At 49.8% G+C, this 19,649-nt stretch overlaps 1 protein-coding gene across 2 annotated transcripts in view; it reads left to right on the top strand.

Moving 5' to 3' along the window:
• The window catches only part of CHRM3 (cholinergic receptor muscarinic 3), a 101,000-nt gene that overhangs the window by 38,430 nt on the left and 42,921 nt on the right, over positions 1-19,649 (top strand). Inside the window, exon 1 of one of the 2 annotated variants that reach the window (XM_036355201.1) lies at positions 9,298-9,451. The exons of the other annotated variant lie outside the window; for it this stretch is intronic. The gene's annotated coding sequence lies outside the window, so the exon portion shown is untranslated. Of the gene's footprint in view, positions 1-9,297; positions 9,452-19,649 lie in introns of those variants that run through there. 2 annotated transcript variants of the gene reach the window in all.

The raw sequence follows: 19,649 nt of genomic DNA on the forward strand, positions 1-19,649 counted from the left end.
GGACCGCGGCCCGCGGCGATCTGCGGGCGGACATTTCCCAAGGCCCATGTCAGGGCTTTAGAATTTCATGAATCAAAACACAGACAGGGATAAAATGCGAGACGCGCTTAGAACCCAAACCTAAAGCCCAGAATGTAATCCCCTCCCCATTCTTCAACGTCGCAAGGAGATTACTCTTCCGTTGGCCATGAACTTATGTGTAAAACCCTCAGGTGTTCTGTAAAAGATGCAGGAGGCTGTCCGGCTGCCCTGTGCCTCACGGGCACTCCCTGTGCTGCGGCCCGCTCCACGAGTGTCCTGGGGGTTAGGGGCACGTTTATGGCTCCCTCTTCCTTCTAGGTTCTGTCCGCTGCCCCTGGAAAGAAAGGGGAGGTTGATGCTCAACCATTGAGCCACACCAGCCAGGAAGTCACAGTTTGATTCCCGATCAGGGCTCATGCCTAGGTTGCAGGCTCGATCCCCAGTATGGGGGGGTGCAGGAGGCAGCCGATCCATGATTCTCTGTCATCATGGACGTTTCTCTCTCTCTCCCTCTCTGAAATCAATAAAAAAATATTATTTTTAAAAAAGGGAAGGTTGAAGCTTCGGCTTTATTTAAGAGGAACACTGAGATCTCCCAGTACAGAGGTCGTCCTGGTGACGCTGGGTTTGCAAACATGGCTGATCGAGAAGTCGGGGCTCCTCTGGCGGCACCCTCTGCGCTCATATAGAAAGCAGGGTGCACGCCCCCTCCTGGAGCCAGGGCTGGCCTCAGGTCCAGGCCACATGTCCGTCACAGGCCCGCAGGGGCAGCGTGGGTTGACCGCCCTGGCCGCGCAGAGCAGACACAGAGGCCTGCTCCTCCCTGCAGATCCGGGGCGCCCACCCCAGGGAGACAGCAACACCTGCCAGTTCCCACGCCTCCTCTGTGGGCATGGCGGTGCCCACAGCGCCAGTCTCTTACCTAAGGCTTATTGAGGCTCCTTCTCTTTTGATGGGAAATATGGCAGAAGAGCCATATAAAGGTAGAAAGGGAGTCTTTTTCTCCCCCTCCCCCAGCACACACAGCCCGAGGACTACCATGGAGAGCTGGACTCCCCTGCAGGCCTCCGGGGACTTGGGGGCGGAGGGGTGCCATTCGATGGGTGCACGGGGCGTTCGGGTGGGGACCTGCCTCCAGACACTGACCCCTGCCCCTCTCTGTCCTTCACTCCCTCCTCTCTCCAGCTCCCTCACCCCAAAAGAGCATAAGCCCCTTTTCGGGCCTTCATTCCGGCGTTGCAGCCAGTTACACAAGTGTGTTCTGGCGAAGAGCGACCTCGTCTCAGATTCATATACACAGAGACTTTCTCACGGACTGAGCAGCCAGAGAAGCTCCCTGTTTAGTTAAAATTCACAGACCTGACTTAACCTGACTTCATTATACATGATTAGACCCGTAAGCAAGTCTTCGATTCAAGTCCCAGGGTTTCTGAAACGTGGTTTTCGAACACCCCCTTAGACTCATGGTTCTCAACCTCCCGAATGCCGCGGCCCTTTCATACCGTTCCTCGTGCCATGGTGACCCCCAATGTCATTGTCACAAACTGAACGTCATGAAAGCATAGTGACTCATCACAGAAACAATACGTCATTATCTATGTGTTTTCCGAGGGTCTTAGGCGACCCCTGTGAAAGGGTCGTCCGACCCCCAAAGGGGTCGCGACCCACAGGTTGAGAACCGCTGCCTTAGACCCACAGAGGAGCCGCCCCTCTCTGCTCTCTTCAGCCAGGGAGCGTATTTTCAATCCTGTGTGAACCCCGCGTAAAACTTGGAATGCATGGTGCCGTGTCCTACTTGTAAATGAACTCGGATTGCGGCACATGAGCCGATCGGTCCGGGCGCCATCCTAGGGGGCACCCCTCCCCGTGGCCCCCTGCGCACGGATGGGCCCGGGACGGTGTTTACGCAGCCGGAGGTGAGACTGAGCACGCTCCACGCCGGCCAGTTGACAGCCTGTTGGGGATCACGTCAGGCATCTGGAGGTGTCGTCTGCCATGTGGAGGTGTTTTGCTGATGGTTAGGCAAATGCTGGGCTAGAATTCACGGGCCTCCGCTGCGAGGCGGTGCACGAAGGAGGGAGAAGCGCCACCTGCCATTGCTGGCCAGTCGCCGCTCATGGGAGCCGTGTGTGTGGTCCGAATCCATCCCACACCCCCGGCCCCCCAGGAACTGTCAATGTCCTTTTCCTTGGACATTTCCGAGTATCTTGTTCTGATGGAGAACGTAGCCATCTTACTCCAGCGAACAGAAGATCCCTTTGAAAAATCCAGCCCCAGTCGGTTTGGCTCAGTGGCTAAAGCGTCGGCCTGCGGACTGAAGGGGCCAGGGTTCGAATCCAGTCAAGGGCACACGCCTAGGTTGTGGGCTTGATCCCCAGGAGGGGCCGTGCAGGAGGCAGCTGACCAAGGATGGATCTCTCATCGATTGATGTTTCTCTCTCTCGCTCCCTCTCCTTTCCTCTCTAAAATTAATTTTAAAAAAAAAATTTTTTTAAAGAGTCCAAAATAAAAGTAAAAGAGAGCATTAAGACACTTTGAAAAATGTATACGCTTTTCTGGGACAAAGGAACAGAATGCCAGTGGGACTGGGGCAAAGACTGCTCGTTAAGGCATTTAACAAAAGGCTGCCCAGGCTTTAGGTACAAGAATCGTGGGGTGACTATATCCACGTGTATACGAAACTTCACACACGCCCAGACTAAATTTAGTATCCGATACAGCACTAAACTAAGTGAAAATGGCCTCCTTGTAGACCTCTCTCTGCCAAAAAGGCATATATTAATGCATGAAAATTACCTAAAACTATTTCTGACTTTGCCTCTGAAGTACTATGTAAGCTCCCATTAAATGCATGGCCTTTAGAAACAAGGCCATTTAGCCCGGCCGGCATGGCTCAGTGGCTGAGCGTCGACCTATGAACCAGGAGGTCACGGTTCGATTCCCAGTCAGGGCACATGCCCGGGGTGCGGGCTCGATCCCCAGTGTGGGGTGTGCAGGAGGCAGCCCATCCATGATTCTCTCTCCTCATGGATGTTTCTATCTCTCTCTTCCTTCCTTTCTGAAATAAATAAAAATATTTTTAAAAAAGAAGAGAAAGAAGGTCATTTATTTTCAAATGTCATAAAAACGCCTTAGTGGTAAATATAAAATAATAGGATCACTTTTATATCTATATAAAAACCCACATTTTAAGCATCATTAATTTTTTAAAAACTTATTATTCATATGTACTACTATTTGTAATACCTTAATAAAATTTAAAAAAATAAAAATAAAATTAAAAACCTATTATTTTATATTTCTCTATGTGGCATATTATCCTGTTTGTATGTAAATGATCTTGGGCCATTTTAGGATGAATGTGCTGGATCCGCAGGAGACTCAAGGTCACCTTCATAGCTGGCCTAGTCCCATGGTCGCCAAGTTGCAGCTCGCGAGCCACATGCGGCTCTTTGGCCCCTTGAGTGTGGCTCTTCCTAAGCCTTAGGCATACCCTAATTAGGTTAATAACAATGTACCTACTTATATAGTTTAAGTTTAAAAAATCTGGCTCTCAAAAGAAATTCAACCGTTGTACTGTTGATATCTGGCTCTGTTGACTCATGAGTTTGCCGACCACTGGCCTAACCTGAAGAGAGGACCGATAAGTAAAGAAGCCCCATACTTTTTACCGATAGCATGACCTACGTGTAAAACAAGATGCATCTGGGACTCAAAGAAAAGAGGGGCCAAGTCTCCTTGCGGCAGGAATAAAAGTTTAAAGGACTAGGATGTAACCATGTTTAACAAGGTGAAACTTTATCACTGTCAAAAGTCTTGATCATTATTTAAAAAAAGAGAGAGAGAGCGAGGGAGAGAGACCAGAATTTTCCCCTGAGTCTGTCCTGGCTTCTCTACCCGCCCATCCCCCTTACGAACGCGAACCACACTCCCCAGGTGCTCTTTTAACTTGAAGTTCCTCACTTTTCCCAGGGAGATAGAAAGCACTGATTGGTGCTCCTTATTTAGCAATCTAGATTTTTTTTTGGCAGGCTGCATTGCTGGACCAAAACCAAAAAGATGAAATATAACAGGAATAAACATTAAATCTTATATTTAAATTAAAAGTGTTATCCAGAATTTTTTAAAAAAAAAAAAAAAGAGAGAGAGAAGCAGGCACTTACATGGAAAAAATAAAGTCTGAGGATTTCAGCGCAAACTTAAAGCTAAGCCCCTCGTAGGAGGTGGATGCTCAACACCAAAGGCGAACTTCTGCTCACAGCGGGCTTCTGGGAGACCCACTGCCCGTCACCATCATGCTGGGCACCAGTGAGAGCCCATCTGAACAACGGCCGGCTCGGTCTGCGTGTCACGTTCACGGTTACGGAAAACCGGAAGCTCCGTGGGAGGAGACGAGACGTTCGCACCTGCATCCCAGGCCAGCCTCCCTTCCCTGGGATGAGCGCCTCTCCCCGTAACACGCGTGTCCTTCCCTGGCGCCAACACCCATCCAGACGGACAGACGGATGGACGGACAGCTCCAGGCGTCTTCCCTCCTTCCCCTTGGCCTCGGCTTTTCTGACGCCCCTGGAACCAGAGCCGAGGCTCACACACTTCATTGTCTTGCCTTTAGCCTCAGTCGTCCTGCTCCTGTGTCCGGGCCCCAGTTCCCAGGGGAGAGGGAAGAAGATGCTCACGCCGCCCTAACACGTGATGCCAGATTAGACTCACATCTACCGCTGAAGACGTGTTCCTTCCTTCCGTTTCAGGAAAGACTATTGCAACGCTTTCCACGCATGCAGTCTTGATTGGAAAAAGGAAAGACACGTCGCCCTAGCTGGTTTGGCTCAGTGGATAGAGCGTCAGCCTGTGGACTGACGGGTCCCCGGTTCGATTCCGATCAAGGGCACATGCCCAGGTTGCGGGCTCGATCCCCACCCCCAGTAGGGGGCATGCAGGAGGCAGCCAATCGATGGTTCTCTCTCATCATTGATGTTTCTATCTCTCTCTCTCTCCCTCTCCCTTCCTCTCTGAAATCAATAAAAATATTTTTTAAAAAAGGAAAAACACAAGAAGGCTACTCTGAACGTATGTTCTTCACGGGAGGTTTTATAACCGCTGAAGTAACCATGTGGGCGTCGGCGAAAAGCCCAGAATCGCCGAGTCCCTAGCAAGCATGTCCTTGGGCCCGGTGTCTGAGAACGCACTAAAGTATCACAGTTTGAAGGTCATCTGGGTAGGACTGCTGCAGAGCTGTCTTGGAAAGTGACGGAAGTCGGTCTATTTGTGTAAAGAGGAGGGGCCGGTTCCACTTCCTTCAGGGCGCTTCCTCCGTGCAACGGGAGATGCTGGTCTGGCTCAGGCCCAGGAAGTCCAAGGTCAGAGGGCTCCTTCCCAAGGCCTCACATTGATGGCCACTCAGAAGCTCCCGCTTGCTCCAGACCCCCAAGTTGGCTGAACCCAGTCTTTTATTTGCTCTCTTGTGGGTGGCTTGCTTGCTGAACCTGGAGCTGATTCACTTGAATGAGGTCTTCTCACCACATCATCATTACAAAATAGATGGGGTCCCTGCCCTAGCCGGCTTGGCTCAGTGGATAGAGCATTGGCCTGTGGACTAAAGAGTCCCGGGTTCAATTCCGGTCCAAGGCACGTGCCTGGTTTGTGGGCTCAATCCCCAGTGTGGGGCGTGCAGGAGGCAGCCGATCAATGATTCTCTCTCATCATTGATGTTTCTATCTCTTTCTTCCTCTCCTTTCCTCTCTGAAATCAATCTATATATATAAAAGCCTACACGACCATTATGACTGGACGACCGGATGACCGGACGGTAGCTATGATGCACACCGACCACCAGGGGGAAGACTCTCAACACAGGAGCTTCCCCCTGGTGGTCAGGGCGCTCCCACAGCCAACCTCCCGTCCTCCTGGCCAGCCCCGATTGGCCCTGATGGGGACTGGGCGAGACGGCCCTGATCGGCCCTGGCCAAAAGACCCCACCCATGCATGAATTTGTGCACTGGGCCTCTAGTAAAAATATATTTCTTAAAAAAAATAGATGAGGTTCCTGATACATGACATCCATACGTTCCTTAGTGTCCCAGACACTGTAGTGGCTCAGCCGTAGTTAAAAATGAATTTTACTCTTCGAAAGCTTCATTGCAGCAAAGAGGTTGTGACTTTTGTTTGTCCCTCAAAAATATAGCTAATGTAGAAATAGGGGCCCCTATAATTTTTTGAGCATGAACTGACCTGTCATGATCGAACTTAAAACTGAAATGTTATTATTCTTCATCGATAGTAGTAGCCCTACCATTTTGTTTTTCATCAGAAATTGTCAGATTAAAATTTTGGGGGGGGGGAGGGGGTGTTCATTTTAAATTCCTGAAGGGCCCTAATTTCTCATTTCGCTTCCAAAATCTGTTGGGGTGCGAGACCAAAGTAACAATTAGATATTCTCGATTTATTTCTTACTGTAGACCGTCCTTTTAGAAAAAAAAAAAATAGATCCCAAATAATTTATTTCATTTGGCTGAGATCAGTTCTGTAATCTGTTTAGCAGGTGGGTATAATCCAACATGGAGTTTATATCATCTAAGAAAAAATTATATTAACTGATATTAAAAACAATATTAATTTCAGCAGCTGCTCCATTTTCCTTCTCTTCTCGATTTCCAAAAACAAAGGGTCTGGCTTTTGTTTGATTTTCTCGTTTGTACCCATTTCTCTGAAAGTATGTACTTAAGGACTAACTCATGAACTGAAGATAGCAATTTTCATCTTGCTGCCTGATGGCGACCTCATCCTGGAGAATGTAGGCATTTCTTTATGAAGCTCGGATTTTCGGGCCGTGGAGTGGTTTGGGGTGCGATGACGTTACCCCGAGCGGTTCTGGGCGATGATAGTCCAGCAGGTCACACCTCTCAGCAGGAGGACACGGCGCCAGGCCTTCTGCAAACCGTCAGGTTAAGCAAAACGCCCACCGCTAGGAACCTTCACTCATCCCACAGTTGATTAGAAACGTGTTCAAACTTATCACCTGTAACCCATCCTCCAAGCCGCTGCCATTAAATTGCAAGCTCATCATTTTCTGCTCTATAGAGCCACTTGATTTCTGCTCAGGGACGCGTTCCTTGCTAGTCACATCCTCCCCCCCCCCCCCTTATGTAGCCGTATTTATTATCAGGCATGGACGGTATCAAAGTTTTGTAAAGCGAGAACGTAGATAACCTTCTTCTCCCTTTTGACCTCTAATTATGTTGCTAGGCATACGCTATTTCTGTATCCTGTGTTATGACACAATTCAACATTATTAGTGTTAACATTTGGAAATCAGAAGTGAAGTACTCTTCAAAGGATTCGTTTGATTAACAATCAAGGAAATAAAACTGCATTTCTAAAAGCAGGCGAGTTGGATCCGCGCAGTTGTGCCACTTGGGACTCTGTCGCCTTTGGCTCTAGGAGACCAGCAGGCACGGCAAAGCTTCCCCCCACCCCCCACCACACACACACACACACACACACACACACGCACACACGCACAGACACACGGTTGGATTTTCTGTGTGTGGTGCGTATGGTGAGGCGCACTGATAACCCGTTTTGTGAGACGTTTGTGTTTATATCTGTGCAGGACTGACTCTCTTGACTGTGTTACTCTTGTCCCTCCATCGAGGCTACAGTCTAAAACCTGGGACTTTATCGTCATGGACTCAATGTCGTTGGCCAGTAAGGTTCACTTACGTTCAAGGCCAACTCCGGACCGTCCTTAATGCTCCAAACTTTTTTATTTTAATATATTTTTATTGATTTTTTACAGAGAGGAAGGGAGAGGGATAGAGAGTTAGAAACATCGATGAGAGAGAAACATCGATCAGCTGCCTCCTGCACACTCCCCACTGGGGATGTGCCCGCAACCAAGGTACATGCCCTTGACTGGAATCGAACCCGGGACCTTTCAGTCCACAGGCCGACGCTCTATCCACTGAGCCACACCAGTTAGGGCAACGCTCCAAACTTTTAAGGTGTTTTGAAAAAGTGCGATTTCAGATGCATCGGTGGCCATTTCTCAGTTTGGTCCAAGTGTCTTTTAAGGGGGGGAAAAAAAGTATTAATTTGATAACTGAAAGAAGAGAACGTCCTCAGAAGTATTCCCCATAAGTTAAGGTACTGACATAGGCAGCTAGGCCTCGACTGCCGGCATCCTTCATACTTCATTTTTATAAAACATACAATCGCCGGATTTACTTATGTATTTGTAAACCATGTATTTTCAACGTGCTTGTCATACCCGAACACTTTCTAAACTTCTCTTTGGATTCTCCAAGACTGTGAGCAGCAAATAACCTTTGAAACTATATTTAGAATGTATTCATCTGTGTGGAAGGGATCAGAATTTTCTATAGATAAATTATTTTTAAAATTTTATTTATTGAGTTCAGAGAAGAGGGGAAAGAGAGAGAGACAGACAGAGAGAGAGAGAGAGAAGAGATTTGTTGTCCCATCCACCTGTGAATTCATTGATGTTTGTATGTGCCCTGACTGGGATGGGATCTGCCACCATGGGGTATTGAGGACTCACTGAGCTACCCGGCCAGCCCAGGGGCAGCCAAATCTGAACCCACGTTAACTCTTTCGCTATAAAATGGTCCAATGGGCTCCGGTGTGGCTGGGAGTTGGCTTGCGCCCCGGGGAGACACGTGTGCTGACGTGAGCATCGATGCCGAAACGCAGTCCTGTTCGTCTCCCTTACGCTCCACCCGCTGAATCTCAGAGTCGATTTTTAGAACACGCGAGCTTTTGCAGCTAGGCCCACGGTTTTAAATGCTCAGTGACGAGACAGAACCTCAAGGCGAGGTTTTCAGAACCAGCGTTCGATCCTGCTCTCCGGCAGCTCCCAGGGTTCGTTAGAGCAAAAGCAAAATCCACCTTAAGATGTATCCCACCTCGACGGATGTGTCAAATTTGCGGACTTTCGGGAAGGCGGTACCAAGCGGTACTCTCTCTCTCTGTTTTCAGGGAACTAGTTGAAGGGCCTGAGACACCCGTCCCGTCGGGTTAACTCCTCCACGGCTGCCCTCGCTCCCCCTCCGCGCCCCGTAATTTTCCATCTCTGACTCCGTGAACATCAGCGGCGGCTCCCGGGACATTTCAGCTGCTCACACTTTAGGAACCTCCAACTCCGTGTGGGCGTTGGAAGCCAATCTGAACCCGGAGGCGGAAGGAGAGCCATATGTCCCTAATGGTTTGATTTCATTTTTTTTTTTTTTTAAGTGAACGCACTGCTGCCAGCTCCGAGGGGAGACAGGGAGCCGCTCCGACGTGAGAGCCGCCTGAGAGCCGGGCCGCCGAAGCGGCAGCCGGCCCGGGGCTGCTGGGGGCATCCGCAGAGCTCAGCCGGGGCTGCGGAACGATGCTGCTGCGTTTTGGTGGATAAAAAAGCTTGTGTTGAAAGGTCAGTGTTTCGCCTGATACGTTGGAAGGAATGGATTGGCCGATGACTTTTAAATCTGAGTGTGGGCTCCAGTGCCCACCCTCCCGCTGGGAGAAGAGAGCTGCTAGCAGCCCAGCTCCCGCCCCTGCCGCCCCTGCTGGCGTCCGTGACCTCGGGTGGCCCCTGTGGGTGACTGGAGAGCAGGTGAATGTTGGATGGATGAGGGGTCCCTGGACCTGAATACAAAAACTGCATCTATAGGGAGTCCCAAAATTCACGCAAGAAGTAATTTTGATAGAAAACACAGGTTTATAATTAAAAATTGTAAACTTTTTATTGATTCATAAAGTATACAGTATAGGGTTATGTATGGAATAGCACATCGGGTAATATGGCCTCCACGGCTTTGCTGGCACAGACGCAAAGCCGTAGTCTTCATTGTCCCTGCTCCTGGGCCATCATTGGTACTTGGTCATGCTCATCAAATGGAAGAGATTGAAATCAAAGGGCAACAGATATTAGAATCTGATTCAATAAACCAAGTAAAATTAGGCTTTTACTTTTTGTTGTTGTTAATGCTCACCCAAAATTCAAATCTTGCGTGAATTTTGGGACAACCCTTTACAAAAACTGCATATACTCGTCAGTGCTGCACAAGGGACCATGTTCTTAACAAGATTTAAGGCTCAGAAAACCAAAGAATCTTCGTGTTTGTAAGCGTGTCCATGAGGGGGGGAGGGGGGAGGGGGAGTGAGTGCCTTGTCGTGCGTTCCCCACTTTGGACGGCAGCTTGTGATTGGCGAGCCCTCCTTCGGGTTCAGGTAAAAGCAAGATAAAGGCCGTTTCAGCCAATATTTGTTCTCCTGGCAGCTCCCTCCGCCGAGCTCAGCTTCACTGCCTGGGGCTCTCTGTGTGTTTATCCCGGGATTAGTCTCAAAGGAGGCAGATGGGGTCAGGCCCCTGAGTCAATCTGACCGTTTCATCCGGCGATTTCAGTTCTACTGTTTCGCAGCAATGCCCGTTGACTAGGAACACACCTTTGGCATGTGCCCATTGAAGGTGGGGGGGAGACACATCACACCATCTGCTTACGTAGCCGTGGGGTTTCAGGCCGGCCCCTTGTGTGTCTGGGCTGTAAGTCCCTGTGCGGACTCAGTGCAGAAGCAGGAGGCCTTTGAGAACAAGTGAGCCCTCAGGGGAAGTGGCCGGTCCTCACACCCATCCTCCCGCCGCCCGTGGGAAAGGGCTGGCATTTGTGTCCTGCTCCGAGCACACGAAGGGTAGATCTCTGTTTATTTCCACGAAGAAAGGACGTTGTGTGTGTGTGTGTGTGTGTGTGTGTGTGTGTGTGTGTGGTTGGCACCTATGGTGGCAGGAGGAGTTGATTGCTTCCGAAAGCTTTGTTCCAGCTCCAGCCTCGGCAAGGATTTTTAAACGCTGAACTTGGAACCGGGCACCGGACATACGCGCACGGGAGACCTGGGTGCATTGTTTCAGTTCCGAAGGGCAGGGTGGAGGCTGGCAACCTCTGCCGTTAGCCGTGTCGTTGCAACAGTGGTTGTGGCTCAGGGGCAGGGACTGGCCCTGTCACATGTCCCACCTGCAGATTAGTGAGGGTGGCCCGTGGCATGAAACCTATGGATTGGCATTTTTATTAAGCGATCATTTATATTTTCAGGGCTTCTGAAAATAATAAAGAATGAGTAACGCATGGAGGACGTAAGTAAGTCAAACTAGGAGTTTGTATTTTAATGGTGTACAGAAAAACTACCCTCCTAACAGATCACAAAGAATGAAAAGAGCCTTTTAAGATATTGTCAGTCCAAGTGAAAACATTTCGTAATGGGAAATGCAAAAGCCATGTTAAGCATATAATCTGGTTGGAGATTAGAGGCGCTCATCCGTATTATGCACACGCATGAGCCACTGGAAGAAAATTCAAACGAGACAAAAATATAACAATGTCGCATGAAAAAATAGATGTCGCGGCAAGTGAGGGCGGGGACCGAGCTCATGGGGCAGATATCCAGGATGCGGAGGTATTTTCAAGATGGACCTTAAAAATGGGTAGAGCTCTAGCAGGTTTGGCTCAGTGGATAGTGTCAACCTGCGGACTGAAGGGTCCTGGGTTCGATTCTGGTCAAGGGCACATGCCTGGGTTGTGAGCTCTATACCCAGTAGGGGGCGTGCAGGAGGCGGGTGATCCATGATTCTCATCATTGATGTTTCTATCTCTCGCTCCCTCTCCCTTCCTCTCTGAAATCAATAAAAAATATTTTCTTTAAAAAAAATGGGTAGAGTCTGGCCCCTCAACAAAGGGTAGGGAACGGCATTCCAGACCCTGAAATTCTAGAAGAAAATGAAAAGGATTTCACTTCCAATTCTCATTCAGCATTTGGTTCAAGGAACAAGCATTTAGATACGACGCAGCCTATTTGATCTTCTTCCCCTTAAGTCATTTAATTTCTTTCATGTTTGGCCAAAGCCTGTGAAGCAATGTAACCACTTGATTTTGCCGGGTGAGTTAGAAAGATGTAGTCACCTGGAAAATGCCAGAAGGATGGACTGAGACCGGTTTTCTTCCAGTCTTGGGAGAGGTGCCGGGTTTCATCAGGTTGACTTAGTAGCTAATAACAGAAAGAACCTGCCGGACACGTTCCCAGCACCCAACCCTCCCTGCACCAAGTGAGTTGCATGAGTAGGTATTATTGCCACACACCCCCCAAACACATACCCCAACTAAGTATGATTTCTGTCAACTTACAAATCTTTCCTCTTGCAGTTTAATAGAAAAAAGGACACAAATAACAAAATTGGGAGACTTCGATTCCAGGGTTGACATTGTTCCTTCATGCGCGTCATAGCTACCGGTCGAATGGTAGGACGGTTGCTTAGGCTTTTATATACATAGATGATGAAGATTCTTTGCAATACGTGCATGGCAGGCCACGCGTTGCATTGCTGCTCAGTGTGCTTAATGAGTAGTTACTCGGTGGAAGAAAACAAAGATGAAACAAAGATGTGAAATGGCTGAGCAAAGTCACCAGGCCGAGGGACCCCACCAGTGCACGAATCCGTGCACCGGGCCTCTAGTTTAAAGTATAAAATAAAACTGTCCACAGATAGTACATTCCACTTAGAACGACGTTACCATATGCAAGCGTGGCATTTCTGATGATCCTTCAAATCAAATGCATTCTTTCCAGCCTGGAAAAGCTGTGCATGTATTGTAGGATCGTTCATCCACGTAATGGTGCTTTATTGAATCTCGTGTTTCTACGACTTTGGTTTCTTAAATGTGTGTACGTTCCAGGGTCGATAGGGAGCAGCTCTCACTCAGGAGAGGAGAAAAGATTCAAAGGGGAAGAGAAGTCAAGCTTGGCTTGTTTGATTGTCGTCGCCGTGTTAATCTGTTTTGATTAAAGCGTGGCAGCTCCTGTCCATGCATATATTGTTCTGAGATTAGCACGTGGGTCAGGGGAGACCTGAGAGCTTACTCAGTATTCCCAGCGTTCTCTCTCTTATTTCTTCTGTGTAATGTGAGAAATATCGCCAAGCTGTAATGCCAATGCCACCTAATTCTACTTGCATTAGGAAGAGGTAATCACTTCAATCTATTTGGCGCCACGGGGGGCAAGATCCCTTGGGTATTTGCCAGAAATACTCAATATGTCAGCAGTGCCCTTCGGTGAGCGTGAAACAGTGCCTGAGTAACTCCCATCGACACTTACCACAAGGGTACAATAAAGTGTTTTCTCAAGTGTAATTGAACAATAGCTTCTTAAAAAGAATTTTCATGTCTTGTCAATATTTTCCTTGGAAATGGCAATCATTTAGATTATCTTGAGCAGCGGCGATATGAACCGAATTAGGTGTTTTTTTTATTTATTTGGACTTTATATTCTCAGCTCTGTGTTTTAGGTGCATGATGGGTAGATAAGAGCGGGCACATCCAACGGTGGGGCAGGCATTTGTCCGTCTCCCGGGCCCCTGTTACTGAACCACAGCTTCCGGCCGCTGGCCCAGGCCGGACGGGCCTGTGTATGTGTGCCAACGCACACCCTGTGCCTCACACCTTGTACCTCCCACACCAGTCACGTGTAGGATGGATTAAATAGCACCCCTGCCCTTCGGTGTAAATCGTTGGAGATGTTTCTAGAACTAGGCTGGGAATGGCTGGGGTCTGTGTGACTGACCCCAAGCTAAGACAGCCCTGGGGGGCCTCCTCTTCTCTCCACTCATTTAGCCCCTGCTGATTCTGGGATGTGTGGATATGGTCCCAGGTGCAGACTCCCACACCTGTGGCCCCAGGGTGCAGACTCACACACCTGTGGCCCCAGGGTGCAGGCTTGCCACACCAATCCAAGTAAGTGCCCCAGTTTTTCCGGAAATCCAGGGGGCTTCTTGCCTTTGTGGACCCTGGGTGATGCTGACCTGAAGAAAATGTTAACATAGGAGGGTACATGCCGGTCCTTAGAAACCTCCCAGATTTATAGAAATACTAGAGGCCTGATGCATGAAAATTCGTGCAAGAGTCGGCATTCCTTCCCCCAGCTGCCGGCACTGGCTTCCCTCCAGGACCCGGGACCCAGGCTGGCTTCCCTCGGGCTGCCTGCAGGCATCTGGGACCCATGCTGGCTTCCCTCACCCTCCAGCTTCATCCAGAAGGACATCCGGAAGACGTCCGGTCTAATTAGCATATTACCCTTTTATTACTGTAGCTGTCCCGAGCTTTTAAGGGCGTGTATGTAGCCCACGGGACTCTCTTTATCAGGCCGTTTGCAGAGAATACACATGGCAAAGGCCACACACTGCTCCCTGGGGCTGGTGCTGGGCAGAGCCATCACCCTTGTAGCACCTTCCGATTGAGCTGGTTTATGATCACAAGACGTAGTCGCGGCCAAGAAGCAAACGAAGAATCCGAAGGACCGGGTTAAAGCCCAGGCCTTGCCGCGCGCTGAACTGAAGGTGCTTTGGAAAATGGCCTCACCAGGCTCTCGCTCCCTCCCCTGTAAAATGCATGCCCGTGGGGCTCTGGCGAAGATTAATGAGGTTCCACAGGCAAAGTGCCTGGTGCGAGGGACACGCGGAATCAATGCTAATGTCAGAATAGTTTGAGGGGATGACTCACCGCGCTGGCATTTGCTCTGCACGGGTGCATAGCTCACAGTTCCTCCATCTTCCGCCCCCGGGTCCCTGTGAAATTCTGTTGGTTCTATTTCAACTTCTCCCAAAATCAACTTGGCTAGAAATCCCAGTGACTGACTCTCCCTTCCCGACCCTACACGTGGCATCTGTTACTCAGACCTGATGCGTTTCCCCTCTAGGTCACGGACCCCTGGTGGTCCATGAGGTCCGAAAGGCTGGCGACCGCTGCTCTAGGTGGTCCATGACCTTCTCCGCATCCTTACGCGAGAGCCTGATTCCGGGCTCTCATCACCTCTGCACCCGGTGGCCAGCCCATGCCTCCTCCTCACCGGTGACCTCGCCTCCTCCCTGCCTCTGCCTCCCGCACTGTCCTGGGCACAAACCACTCGGCTGGGTCCAAGGCAAGAATTCTGCATGTGGAGGGTGTAAACTCCCGGGGAACCCCTGCGTTAGGAACCCGGGGAACCTCTGTGAAAACAGACATGGCGGTAAATGGGGACCAACCAACTCAGAGCCAGGAGGCACCTGGGAACCCTGGTGTGTGAAAAAGGAAGAATCATGTCTTCCTTACTATCTTACGGTCGGCACCTGGCCTGACAGAGAGCAGTGCCTCTTCGATGTGTTTGTCTGAGCGCAGGTGATGCAGGAGAGCATCGCAGATGTTCCGGAAGCTACTAGAAAATATTCCTTATAGCCCTAATCAGTTTGGCTCAGTGGATAGAGTGTTGGCCTGCAGACTGAAGGGTCCCAGGTTCGATTCCGGCCAAGGGCATGTACCTTGGTTTCGGGCACATCCCCAACAGGGGGTGTGCAAGAGGCAGCTGATCGATGTTTCTCTCTCATCGATGTTTCTGACTCTCTGTCCCTCTCCCTTCCTCTCTGTAAAAAATCAACAAAATAAAATAAGAAAAAGAAAGAAAGAAAGAAACATCCATGATGAGAGAGCATCATGGATTGGCCGCCTCCTAAAAAAAAAAAAAAATATTCCTTATAGAGCCAGCAGCCGGAGCCTGGAGACCGGCTTCCCTCGCTCCCTCCGTCCCTTCACACATGAGTTAAACGTGAAGCCACAGACAGTCATCTGTGTGATGGGGTCTAATCGCACCGCCTTCGTAGAGCCACTGTGACGATCTCGAGGGGTGAGATCCTGCACCCCGTGGACTTGGCCCGCGGCAGGCCTCGGTGAACACGGATACCGTCCGCGTTAACGCAACTCCTGGCGGAGGGGGAAGCTGTTTCGAAGGTCCCCCTCCCTGCAGGCCTTCATCTTCTGTTTGCATAGAGTTGTGAATCTGAGTGGCTGCCCTCACCCCCACCCCCACCCCCCCGCGCCCAAAAGAACGGAGATGAAAATGTCCTCTGATTTCAAGACGTCAGGTTCGTACTTTCTCGGCCCATTGAACCCCTGACAGTGAGCCACTCTCTCGGTGACCTTTTTTGGTCTCGCCCATTGTTTAAAAGTCTCCGTTTGATTTCACAAAGGCTTTTGTGCGGCGTTTTCCTGATGCTTATTACAGGGTGAGAATTGTGTGCTATAAAAAGGATTTGGCTGCATCGTGCCTTTGCCACGAACGTGATTTCATGGGGGCACGCTGCCCCCGCAGAGCAGCCAGGGTCAGCGTGACTTTTGCAAGAGTCCGTGAGAGAAGCATCAGAGAAAGGGAGGAAAACCCCGTCCCACACACCCCCACACCTCCCCACACCCCCCACACCCCCCCGCACCGAATGCCACATGCTCCTCGGGCCCGTGTGAGTCACCTGGGCTGTGGCACGGCTTCCCCCGGGACAGAGCCCTCCCCAGGCTTCCCCTGCAGGGCGGGGCAGCACCCACATCCGCTCGGTCTGATCTGCACAATTCAACCCTCCCAGGGCCAGGGCACCCCACACACACGACTCTGATATATTACACCCCAGTTAGGGGCGCAGATGGCAGTCACAAGAGCCCCGAAAGCAAAGCCCACTCCTCAGGGTCAGCTTCTGACCAACAGCTTCTCCACTGAGTCACAGCCGGTCCCCAGCCACCAGCAGGAGGGCAAACAGCCGCACAGGGACACAGCCTGAGCGCTCAGCTCCGGTGGCACCAGACTCCCCCCCCCCCCCCCCCCCCCAGGACACCACTCCCCGGCCACTCCACCAAGACTGGGGGACAGAGCGGCGAGGCCTGATACGCAGAAGCAAACGCCGGAAGGAAGCCAAAATGAGGAGGCAACAGAATGTGTCCCCAAGGAGAGGACAACAGCAAAAGCCAGAAAAAACAAAATTCAGACAAATCCAGCAGACACGGAGTTCAGCTGGTTACGAGGATGCGCGATGGTGTCAGCGAGAACAACGGGGAGATGGCAAACATAACAACGGAGATAGGAGATCCAAAACCAGGACCCGTCAGAAGCGAAGAAGACGGTCACGGGAACGAATGGCCCGAGGCATGTCTTTAGCGTGTTCTGTGTGCACGGTGTGCGGCACACGCCTGTGTCGGCTTCCAGCCGAGGCCAGGCGCTGGTCTTGACTCAGGGGAGAGCACGCGTTCCAGCCGCCAGCTGGACGGCCGTCTGTACTTGAAAACCGACGCGTAGACGGACTCGGGCGGTTCACATGGGTGTGTTGCAGGTAATTGTCTCCAAAAAAAGGAATCCAAGGAGCTGTCACGTCAAGGAAAATAGCTGACAGGGCTTGTTGCCAGTGGCAAAATGCAACGTTTCAAGCAAAAATTAAATTTCGGAGCAAGTATATCCCGTCCTGTGAGCGTGACAGCTTTGTAGTGTTGAAGGAGCTCTCTGATGAGACAGGTGGTGGCATTAATTAATGGGGCTTGTGTGTGTTATGCAATGGAATGTGCTGGAATTGGGAAGATCTGCATACTTCCGTGAACCAAGGCTTTTTTAAAAAAAATGCAAGATGCTGCCAGTTCGCCAAAGGAAAAAGATTCACCCAAAATGCAGTGGGTTTTAATATAACACAGTGCGAGGACTTCATCGGCGGGTGAAGAGTCCACGTCGCAACTCAGTGGATCTCCTATATAAGAAACCACCACTGTTGCCTTAGCTGGTTTGGCTCAGTGGATAGAACAACAGCCTGCGGACTGAAGGGTCCCAGGTTCGATTCCGGTCAATGGCACAGGCCCGGGTTGTGGGCTCGATCCCCAGTGGGGGACATGCAGGAGGCAGCCGATCAATGATTCTCTCTCATCATGGATGTCTCTGTCTCTCTCTCCCTCTCCCTCCCTCTCTGAAATGAATTAAAACACACACACACACACACACACACACACACACTTAAAAATCTTTACTGGTGACGATGCTTGGCCAGAAATGATGATCCAAAACTGAAAAAAAAAATAACCAGCGATTACCTCTCTGTGCCTGTGTTTTACACTTTAACACGTAGATTAAACTACTGTATGAGGACGGTGGGCCTAGGATAGAAAGAGTAAATATTAATTATTAGCAGTCTTCACACTTGGATTCCATCTCAGAAGGACCTGAGTCTAGATCAGTGGTTCTCAACCTTCTGGCCCTTTAAATACAGTTCCTCATGTTGTAACCCAACTGTAAAATTACTTTCTTTTCTTTTTTTTAAATATATTTTATTGATTTTTTACAGAGAGGAAGGGAGAAGGATAGAGAGTTAGAAACATCGATGAGTGAGAAACATCGATCAGCTGCCTCCTGCACACCCCCCACTGGGGATGTGCCGCAACCAAGGTACATGCCCTTGGCCGGAATCGAACCTGGGACCCTTCAGTCTGCAAGCCGACGCTTTATCCACTGAGCCAAGCCGGCTAGGGCCATAAAATTATTTTCGTTGCTACTTCATGACTGTCATGTTGCTACTCTTATGAATCGTCATGTAAATATCTGATATGCAGGATGGTCTTAGGCGACCCCTGTGAAAGGGTCGTTCAACCGCCAAAGGGCACCCAAAAAAAAAAGCGGGGGTGGGGTGGGGAGGTGGCAGAGTTCAGTGCAGACTGCAGAGTTCAAATCCTGGTCCTAGCACAGGCTAGCTAGCCTGATGATTTGGGGCAGGTAATTATACCCGAAAACTGGTAGCTTTTGGAGAGGGCTAGGAACCCCCTCTGTATTCTCCAAACTGGTCAGTAAAAGGAAAGACTCAAGCTTTGTTTTCCTGCTTCTCCTCTGCCCACTGTTTCTCCAGCCGCGCCAAGTCATGGATGAGGGAAATGTTATCTTTTTAGGAAAAAAATTCCAGTTAATAGCTGAGGACGAAATGGCTAACTGAGAAGAGAACAGCTTTTTTTAAAACCCTCGCCTGCAATCATGAATGTGGGCAGGGATCCTCTGTTGCTGTCAGAATCATTAGCGGGAAGGATGAAAAACTAACCAGGACCTTCAGCGAAGGGGAGAAGCAGAGATGAAGAAACAGGACGCAGAGATGAAGAGAACAACGGCCAAACAGAGGCAGTGGGTGGGCCTTGTTTGGATCCTGATTTGAAGAAATCGGGCCCAAAATAACATCTGCGATATCACCAGAGCACGCTCCCAGCGAGCATTCAAGGAATCTCGGACAGTTTGTAGGTGTGGGGTTGGTGGGGTGCTTATGTATGTAGGATGGGCGGGCGTTTAGGTGAAATATAATTGCCATGTGTTGGCGGTGTCCCTACCTGGGTGATGGGGTTCATCACACTGTCTCTACATCTGTGCATGTTGGAAATGTTCCATTACTTAAAATTGATTTTTGTTTTATTATTCCATAGGGGGCCCTCTTTTAAAATACAGGGCATTTGTATTTGGTTCAAAAGGGTGATTATGTTAGAATGGGGAGCCCTAACCAGTTTGGCTCAGTGGATAGAGCGTCGGCCTGCAGACTGAAGGGTCCCAGGTTCGATTCCGGTCAAGGGCATGTATCTGGGTTGCAGGCACATCCCAGTAAGGGGTGTACAGGAGGCAGCTGATCGATGTTTCTCTCTCATCGATGCTTCTAACTCTCTATCCCTCTCCCTTCCTCTCTGTAAAAAATCAATAACATATATTTTATTTTAAAAAGAATGGGGGAAGAATGATCATATTTTTAATTCACCTGTTTTTGTACGGGGGAAAGACTGTATGTGCTG

Source organism: Myotis myotis, unplaced genomic scaffold (assembly GCF_014108235.1).
Source record: "Myotis myotis isolate mMyoMyo1 unplaced genomic scaffold, mMyoMyo1.p scaffold_m19_p_21, whole genome shotgun sequence".
In the NCBI taxonomy this organism is placed as follows: Eukaryota; Metazoa; Chordata; class Mammalia; order Chiroptera; family Vespertilionidae; genus Myotis; species Myotis myotis.